Below are 10,548 nucleotides of genomic sequence, written 5' to 3'. Positions count from 1 at the left end.
TTGAAATGATTGAAGCCTTTTTTGTATATTTTTGCATTTTACATTCACACCACTGACCACACAGATACGTTTTTAGAGGTTGATCATTCACTCTGAAGTTGTGCCATATTGAGTCTTACCTTGGTGAAGATTTCCCTCTACTGGCTGTAGAACGTCATGACAAGAGCAACCTGGTCCTCTCGGGTCTCTCTCCAAATTCTTCCAAGCCTGATCAAGTAAGAAAAAGATGAGGGGAATGAATAATCCGTCCAATTTTGTTATGCAGTCATATATAAGTCAATCATTAATCACCTGATACGGCGTAAAACCCACAAACACAAGCAAATTGTGACATTGGTAAGTATGGTGTTTATCATAATGAAGCAGCAGGGGTCCCTTAAAATTGCAACCATTCTAATTGTAAACAAGGAATACTGCACTGCCACTGAAATCAAACTCAAAATGACATAATACCGTCAAATCGCATAGAAATCAAATTATACATAAATCAAATCATACACAATCAAAGTCCTACATGTGATCGCTAAGGTGACAGGCATACTACATGTTATACAAATTGTTGTCAATTAATCCAGGACAGAAGTAGCTCTACAGCTGGAGATCGAATGGGAATATTGAAACAATGTTGCAAATGTCGAAGAGACAGACAGCAAGGTTTATACAAATCTCTGCTGTTGAAAACAAAATGTTAGTCTAAAAGAAATGTGAGATAATGTCCAGATGCTTTTTATAGTGGAGATCAAGTTTATAAATTGCCTGGCTGGGTTGATGAGACAGTGGATTGCGCAGTCAGATGGAACAGAGTAAATAGCCATTTTAACGTCATAGATTTAGCTAGTGGTAATTTGTGGAATAGACACTGGCTGGAATGAGGTTTTAATCAATCAGCATTCAGGATTAGACCCACCCATTGTATAACCTTTATTATAAACTGAGTGGTTCGATCCCTGAATGCTGATTGTCTAACAGCCATGGTATACCACGTGTATGACAAAACATTTATTTTTACTGCTCTAATATATACCTCATATGCCACACCCCCTCGTAATCATTGCATGCAATATGCATTTGGAAACCTCAGAAACTATACTTTCATAGCACACCAAAATAGTTTTCAGGGGTCGCATTAGTGCAATATTCTGCCTTTGTTCAGCAAGAAATATCTTGCTAAAATGCTTCTTATTGTAATTTCTGCTTGGCGTCAGACAAATATTGTGATTGACCTGCATTTCTCCAGTCGGATGAGAATTCACCAACGTGTACCTCTGGTACTTTTCTTAGTGTAGCCTACTTTTCTCTGGTAAAATGCAAGATTCAACTTCAAACAAAACATTAGGAAATGTAACTGGCTACATTATTTATATGATAAACATTGGAAATATAATGGCCATGAATTTTTTTCGCAAAAAAAAAAGGCCTTGCCTTTTAATTGTTAGCTCATTTACTTGTGTGGCTGCCATCCAAATAGCATTGCACTGCTGTTGTCATCTGATGAAAATGAAGCTATTTTATGCCGAATGTGTTGCACTAATGTATTTTCTGTGAAGGAAAACTAGTTGCACGTCCCTGATCACTCTATGATCAAGTGAAATGGTTCAAAATGCAGTTTTATTGATGGTCTGCATTTTGAAAATGCAGATTTCTGAACTCTAACATGACTCCTGGGAGTCAGGAAGCAGGTGCAGATGGTGAGTTTAATAATAATGAACATGGAGAGTTACAAAACAAAAGCAGCGTCGAGACATGAAAACAGAACCAATACTGCCTGATGACTGAGGTTGGTGAGGGCTATATGAAGGGAGAGTAATAAGGGTGGCAATGAAGTCCAGGTGTGCTTAACGATGGGGAGCAGGTGTGCGCAATGTGGGTTGTCAGGACCGGTGGTTAGTAGTAGACTGGCGACATCGAGCGCCCGGAGGGAGTAGGAGTGACAGTAGTAACCACCCCGATGTGCGGCCCCTGCCGCAAGACGACGCCGGCCAGGAGGACGGCCCCAAGGGCGAAGAGCGGGCTGGAGGACGGCAATGGAAATCCAGGATGACGTTGGGATGTCCGCCACTGGGACCCAAGAGCGCTCCTCAGGACTGTACCCCTCCCACTCCACCAGGTACTGGAGCCGACCCCCACAACGCTGGGAGTCATGGAGAGACCTAACAGCATAAGTAGGGGTCCTCGAAGTCCAGGGGAGGGGTGTCGCGGGGGACAGGGAAGAGTGAAACGAGGGAAGAGTGAAACGAAGAGTGAAACGAGGGTGAGATCCGGTAGTTGGTGGGGAGTTCTAAACAATAGGTTACCTCATTGACCCTCCGGAGGACCTTGAAGGGCCCCACAAACCAGGGGCTCAGCTTCCGGCAGGTGGAACGGGAGGTTCCTGGTGAAGGACCAGACGTGATCACCAGGATGGAACACGGGAGCCTCACTGCGGTGGTGGACCGCCTGATCCTTTTGACGGCGGAACCACGCTTCAATTGCAGGGGCCTCGTCTGGCTCGGAGTCCAAGGAGCCAGGGCCGGCTGATATCCCAGGATGCACTGGATGAGAGTCAGCCTGGTGGTGGAGTGACAAAATGAGTTCTGGGCGTATTCCGCACAGGGAAGGAACCGGGCCCACTCCCCCTGCCGGTCCTGGCAGTGACTCCTTAGGAACCTCCCCAGCTCCTGGTTGGTCCTCTCCGCCTGCCCATTAAACTGAGGCCGGTACCCAGATGTGGGGCTGACGTGGTCCCCAGGTTCTCTATAAAAGGCTTTCCAGACTGGCGACGTGAATTGGGGACCATGGTCGGAATTTATGTCCTCCAGAAGGCCATAGTGCCAGAAGACCTGCTGGAATTGTGCTTCAGCGACCTGGAGAGCGGTCGGTAGACCAGAGAGGGACATTAAAGTCTATGGACATAAAGTCTATGGACAGATGTGATCAAGGCCGCTGAGACATGGGAAGGGGAAGTAGTTTACCTGCTGGAGCATGCCGGGAGATCTGGATTACATACTAAACATGAGTTAACACAGTGGGCGACGTCCTGCACCAAGGTGGGCCACCAGTATTTATCGGAGAGGGATTGGATGGTGCGGGTGATACCTTGGTGTCCAGCAGTAGGGATGTGTGCCCAGGTCAACAGCCAATGTCTCACCCCGTGGGGATGTAGATGTGCTCTGGAGGGCAGGTGGCAGGAGTGGATTCACTTTCCAGTGCCTGGCAGATGTCCACATCTACGTTCCAAAACACCGGGCCAACGATACGGGAGGACGGCTTGATGGGCTGGAGGAGACTCGCATGACCCTCCAACGACATGAAACCAAAGGGTGCGGGAAAGCAGGTCCTCCAGCATCCTGGTCCCCAGGCGGTGATTCTCATCTTTGACCAGGAGATGATGGGGTTATGGAGTTGGAGCCACGTGAGGCCGAGGATGACTGTGTACGGGTGCGGTGATGAAGGGAAGGCTTTCCTGGTGCTTGGGTCCCATAGTGAGGGTGAGTGGTGTTGTGACATGAGTAATTGTGCCGGATCACAATGGTCACATATCCAGGGCTTGGACAGGAAAAGGAGAGGAGAGCGGGTATGAGGTTAAGTTCAGGGAGGAGGCAAAGGCCTGGTCGATAAAGTTCTGTGGCACTGGAGTCCACTAGAGCTGTGGAGACAACACTTGAAGGACAGCCAGCGAAACGGGAACCAGAAAGGGTTTGGAAGAAAACGATGATAATGGAATACTCACGCCTATCCTGGGAGATGAACGGTCACGGGCCACCCCTCTGCTCTAATGGACCCTGGGTTAGGACGCGTCGGACACCACTGAAGCTGGTGCCACTCCTGGCCGCAATTGGGACAGAGCCCCAGCTGTCTCCAGTGACTCCGCTCTGACGCGGAGAGGTGTGGCCCCTACCTCCATGGTTTCAGGCTCTGCCTCAGGACAGCCAAAGGAGGGAGGTGAGTGGCGAGGTGGACACTCCCGAAGAAGGTTATCCAGACGGATGGCCATCGAGAAGAGAGCGTCCAAGGATATGTTGTCATTCCGACATGCCAACTCAGTCTGGACCTCTTTGCGCAGTCCACTGAGGAATAGAGTGCGGAGCGCTAGCTCATTCCAGCCGCTGGAGGCTGCCACAGTACGAAAGGTGAAGGCGTACTCTGCAGCAGTCTGGCCACCCTGCTGGAGTTGGAAAAGCCCTCCCTCTCTTCCCTCTGGAGGATGGTCGAAGACTGCCCTGAACAGAGCTATGAATCTCTCATAGGAACCCAGCTCCTCCTCTCCTCTCTCCGTAGCCCACTCCAACCCCCGTCCGGTCAGCATGGAAATGACCGTGGCAACCGTGGACCTCTCAGTGGTGGGGGCTCCCGTCTGATAGGCAAAATAGTGGGAGCACTGGAGTAGGAGTGCCGTCATACTTCTCCGGAAGGGACAGTCAGGAATCGCTGGGCAGATGGCTGGGTAGGCTGGGGGACTAGCTCACTGTGACGACCCATGGTAGGAGGCCCTCTGTCAGAGGTATGGAGAACCTTGCTGGTGTTGTCCAGGCGGTGGACAACAAGGAGGACCTCCTTCATGGTCGTTCCCAGTAGAGCCAGCTGGTCGTGGTGTTGGTGGAGTAAATGACCCTGTTCCTTGACCATCTGGAAGATAGTGTAATCATCTGCTGCTTCCATAATTTCTGAGGCAGTATTCTGCAAAAAAGACACAGGTGCAGAGGGGGAGTTTTATAATAATGTACATGGCGAGTTACAAAACAAGAGAAACGTTGAGACATGAAAACAGAACCAATGCTGCCTGATGACTGGTGGTGAGGGCTATATGAAGCGAGAGTAATCAGGGTGGTGATGAAGTCCAGGTGTGCTTAATGATGGGGAGCAGGTGTGCGCAATGATGATTGCCAGGTGTCCACGATGTGGGTTGCCAGGTCCAGTGGTTAGTAGACAGGCGACGTTGAGCGCCGGAGGGGGGAGCAGGAGTAGGCGTGACAGATACACTTACTGTCTGCTGTTTTAACATAGAATCCCACAGAGGTATTTTGCGTTGCACATTGACCTGAACTACAAATGGAAACTTGGAAGGGAACAAAAAAACCTTGGCTTGAAGCTGTGCTACACAAAAAACCTTGGTGGAAATCTGTGATAAAACATCGAACAGTAGCCAATGTATCTTTTGCAGTCTATTTGTAAACATTTTTAGGGTGATAATTAAGTTGAGTGTTCAAGGTTTCCAAAACCATATCAGAATCAAGGATCAGTTGTTTTTAGGTAGAGCATTTCACACTTTGATCAGTTCCCCTCAGCTAAATCAAAAGATTCAATAACTCTAATGCATTGTAGTCAGAAGGGTAAAGCCGAGGATAGGCTCATTCACACAGAGCTAAATCAGAAGCCAGTGGCCTACATGTAGTGTCTAAAAATGCATATAATCTTAAAGAAAAAATTCCGTTGGATCGCTAGAATTGACACTAAATGCAATTGAATATCCATGGAGAACAACTTCTCGATATCTTGTATGTCGTCACCATAGTCCCTATGGCAGGGGTCACCAACTACATTTTCTTGAGTGGATGGTCGGGGGGCTGGAACATTATTATAAATCATTTGCACACCGCAAATTGACCGCACAAACCTCAACGAATTATAGTATTTGACAAAAACATAATCATTTAAAATCTTGAATACTTCTTCTTATTCTTTGGTATCATGGAGTTTGCACATTTTGTTTGTGCATGCTGCCGCCTACTGTGTGGTAGTGTGTGTTCAATCACGTTACATTTTGTGATAAAAAAATGTTAAAGGAGAGGGAAAAGGAAATAATTGCACCACCAACTAACCCTCCACCTACAGTATATACCACTATTTCATAAATACATACAAATCACCACCCCATTCCACTACTTTGACCCTAACTGATTTTACACCAGGCCAACGGCCTGGGAGGACTGGACTCTTTCATTCGGAACAACTTGTAACTCTTCTGCAGTAAAACATTGTACACCCGAGTACTTCTCCGCAACTGCCACCAGAAAAAACAATTATATGATTTACATTTCATTTCTGAGGTACAATTGATAACCATGGCAATGAATGCTAAGAAGTTAACCTTACTGAAACACAAATTTGTATCACTCTGTACTGGCCTAGGCCTACTACTCACCCTTGACCCATCATCCTCTACTCTCTTCACTGCCTCAGCATATGACACCATCTGTTCTACTCTGACCCTGGCAATCTTAACCTGTCTCTCTCACAGCAACATGGGCACCCCCACAATTTACACACAGTTTAGTCCACCGATACTACACATTCCTTTGTCCCATGCCCTTCTTCACACTTCTCACATCTCGGAATCTCCCTCCTACACACTGTTGCAATATGACCATAAGCTTGGCATCTGAAACACCTTAGTGGATTTGGCACAAAAGCTCTCACTGGGTAACTGATATATCCTAACATGACTTTTTCAGGTAAAGACTCTGCTTCAAAACTCAAAAGGACAGACAATGTCTTCTCAGTTTCACCACGCTCGCCACCGGGTCTGCGTCGCACCAAACGGTGGGCGTCACAGGCATAGGGAATTTTCCATTTCAGTTGCTCCAACTCAACACTTAACGTCACCCCAGTAATCACTCCTTTCAAAGGCGCACTGCTCTGGAGAGCAAAGCAAGTCACAGATCTTGTCCCTAGTCATGTGACGCTCCCTCTGGATGGAAGAAATACAGAAAATAATCACAAGTCCACTTCGAGCTACCTTCACCAATTTAACAGTACCCAACCTATTTTCTACCCAGCCTGAGGCTACATATGGATTAGCCAAAAGGCAGGGATCCACTTTCTCCAAAAATATCTCTCCCACTGGGCCTGAATCATCATATGGATGACCATTTGGGCGAGGCTCGAACTCTGAGGACTTCACCACACCTGCCACCACAGGTAATTCATCCTCACTCTCATCAGGTTCAATTTCTGAGCCATCAGAGACAGTAGAATAGGGTTTGTACTTGGCCCAATTCTTAATCAACACACATCTTCCCACTACACTCAGCTCTTCCTCTTCCTCACTGTCCATAACCACGTCTATCTGTTCACCACGGACGCTCTTGCCGCGCTTTCATTGCTTGCAGAGCATGCACTGATGGCATTTCTCCAAAGCCCAACTTCTGTTTCTTAGCCCAAATTACTAGTCTGGCTATCTCTGGCCTCTCCGTGATTCCATTTCCAAACCTTGATTACATTGGGATAAAATCAGTAGTGGGGTGTGGGTAAAATCACTGGGGAAGCCCCCCAAAAAAGGAATATTACAACTTATGTGGTGTGATAATTGCATTGTTTGCTCTATAACGAGCTAATTCATATGCCTTGCGACCTCCAATATATACAATATATAGGCCTAAAGGCAGAGACAATAAGTAGACACAGTGGCAGAATAGATTAAACCACACATTTGTTGTATCACAAAACCGGAGAGCAACCTCTGCCCGGTGAAGTCCACAAAGCATGTAACAGCATGGTCAAGCAAGTTAGTGTTTACAACATTTTTGGACCACTAAACAACTATTGATTTAGAACCAAAGAGGGTTACCGCAAGTCGTAAAGAAAACAGGAGCTGCCTCCACTATACCAGCACCATTTCAACTTGAACATTTCAATATCATCAAATCACCTCTGCTTAGTCTAATAAAGGGACAACTAAAAGATACCAAAAACTATTTAGTCCAATCCACATAAGCTACATATGATGTGGCTGTCAATGTTTCTGATTTCTGTGTGCGTGTGTAGATAGTATCTGTGCATGCGCGTTAGTGCAAGTAGAAAAATCATGTTGACCCTACTTGTAGAGAAACGCCAATGCCATCCTCCTCTCTTTCATGTTGACGAAACGGTCTTTCACTCTGTCATGCAGTACATGCTTTCATTTTTTGTTGTCCTAGGCTACCTGGCTAAAATGCTTGCTCGCTAGCCTAACTTTCATTCATGGGCAATGTTAGCTAGTTAACATTAGCCTTTTACATCTAGCTACATATTGAACTTCCATCCTCTCAGGCCAGAATCCCCGTTATAATCATTGGCCAGTAGGGAGAATTAAGTAAAACCACAAGTCCAAATCCCTATCTCCATCCATGGCTAATTTAGGAAAGGGACCATTTTAGGTAGCTAGCCAGCCACCAAAGGACAACAATACAATCAGCTGCAACAATTCAAGTTCTTTCTGTACACTGCATTCGGACAGTATTCAGACCCCTTGACTTTTTCCACATTATGTTGCAGCCTTATTCTGAAATGGATTAAATCGTTTTTCCCCCTCATCAATCTGCACACAATACCCCATAATAACAAAGCAAAAACAGCTTTTTTGACATTTTTGAAAATGTATTTATAAAAACGTAAAGATCACATTTACATAAGTATTCAGACCCTTTACTCAGTACTTTGTTGAAGTACCTTTTTGCAGCGATTACAGCCTCAAGTCTTCTTGGGTATGATGCTACAAGCTTGGCACACCTGTGTTTGGGGAGCTTCTCCCATTCATCTCTGCAGTTCCTCTCAAGCTCTGTCAGTTTGGATGGGGCAGCGTTGCTGCACAGCTATTTTCAGGCCTCTCCAGAGATGTTAAATCGGGTTCAAGTCAGGGCTCTGGCAGGGCCACTCAAGGACATTGAGACTTGTCCCAAAACCACTCCTGCGTTGTCTTGGCTGTGTGCTTAGGGTCGTTGTCCTGTTGAAAGGTGAACCTTCTCCCCAGTCTGAGGTCCTGAGCGCTCTGGAGCAGGTTTTCATCAACGATTTGTCTGTATTTTGCGCCGTTCATCTTTCCCTCGAACCTGACTAGTCTCCCAGTCCCTGCCTCTGAAAACCTTTCCCACAGCATGATGCTGCCACCACCATTCTTCACCGTAGCGATGGTGCCCGGTTTCCTCCAGAAGTGACGCTTAGCATTCAGGCCAAAGAGTTCAATTTTGGTTTCATCAGATCAGAGAATCTTGTTTCTCATGGTCTGAGAGTCCTTTAGATGCCTTTTGGCAAACTCCAAGTGGGCTGTCATGTGCCTTTTACTTAGGAGTGGCTTCCGTCTGGCCACTCTACCATAAAGCTCCCTGACCACGACCCTTCTCCCCCGATTGCTCAGTTTGGCCGGGCGGCCAGCTCCAGGAAGAGTCTTGGTAGTTCCAAACTTCTTCCATTTAAGAATGATGGAGGCCACTGTGTTCTTGGGGACCTACAATGCTGCAGAAAGTTTTTGATACCCTTCCCCAGATCTGTGCCTGGACACAAGCCTCTACGGACAATTTCATCAACCTCATGGCTTGGTTTTTGCTCTGTCATGCACTGTCAACCGTGGGACCTTATATAGACAGGTGTGTGCCTTTCCAAATCAATCAAATTCCCCACAGGTGGACTCCAGTCAAGTTTCAGAAACATCTCAAGGATGATCAATGGAAACAGGATGCACCTGAGCTCAATTTCGAGTCTCATAGCAAAGGGTCTGAATACTTATATAAATAAGGTATTTCTGTTTTTTTTTATTTTTGATCAATTAGCAAAAATGTATAAAACCCTGTTTTCACTTTGTCATTATGGGGTATTGTATGTAGATTGATGAGGAACATTTTTATGTAATCCATTTTTGAACAAGGCTGTAAGGTAACAAAATGTGGGAAAAGTGAAGGGGTCTGAATACTTTCCGAATGCACTGTAAGAGTACAACCAAGGCAATATGTGAACCTGGGGGGATAAGAGGCCACAATCCTGTCATTCATACACCAACCTATCATTAACTATTACAATACAGTGTATTCCACAAGTGCAAAGTCATCCACAGCAGCAATACATTCCTGGTTAACCTTCAAAGTAAAGAAGTTATGGCTCAATTCAATCAAATATGCAATGGTGTATTTAGCCTACATATTAGCTTTTTTTGTAGATGGGAATTCACGGTAACAGAATTACGCTTTGACTCAGATTTTTCACTTTAAAATGTATGCCAAACAAAAACCATACAACTATGCTCAAGCACTACTTTGAAGAAATAAAATAGAATTTCACCAAAACACATTTACTGGAAGAACTGTGCAGATGCAAAGTTTGGAAACAGAATATGAGCTTAGAATGATTTTTTTTGTTGCAAAAACTATGCATGGCCATAATATTTCTAATGTTTATCATAGAAAGAATGTAGCCAGCTACATTTCCTAATGTTTGTTTGAAGTTAATCTAGCATTTTACTGTAGAAAAGTAGGCTACACCGAGAAAAGTACTGGGAAAAAGTGGCTTCATACCAGTTAGAGCACTGTCTGCTGATAGAATGCCTTTTCATGAATTCTCATCCAAGTGGAGAAGTGCAACTGAAGCACAAAATTAGTCTGATGCTAAGCAAAAATTACTATAAGAAGCATATTAGATCTGTGTTTACAAAATGCAGCAAGATATTTCTTATGCGTTTTGTATTTTTTTCCAGCGTTTAACGCGACCCCTGCATGTTGATGTACATTGGCATGCCTACCACTTTGAAGATGCTAAATATTTTTTGTTGTGAAACAAACAAGTAATAAGACAAAAAAACTGAAAACTTGAGCTTACATTACT

This window comes from Salmo trutta, chromosome 3 (genome assembly GCF_901001165.1).
Source record: "Salmo trutta chromosome 3, fSalTru1.1, whole genome shotgun sequence".
Classification (NCBI taxonomy): domain Eukaryota; kingdom Metazoa; phylum Chordata; class Actinopteri; order Salmoniformes; family Salmonidae; genus Salmo; species Salmo trutta.
This window is presented reverse-complemented; position numbering follows the sequence as displayed.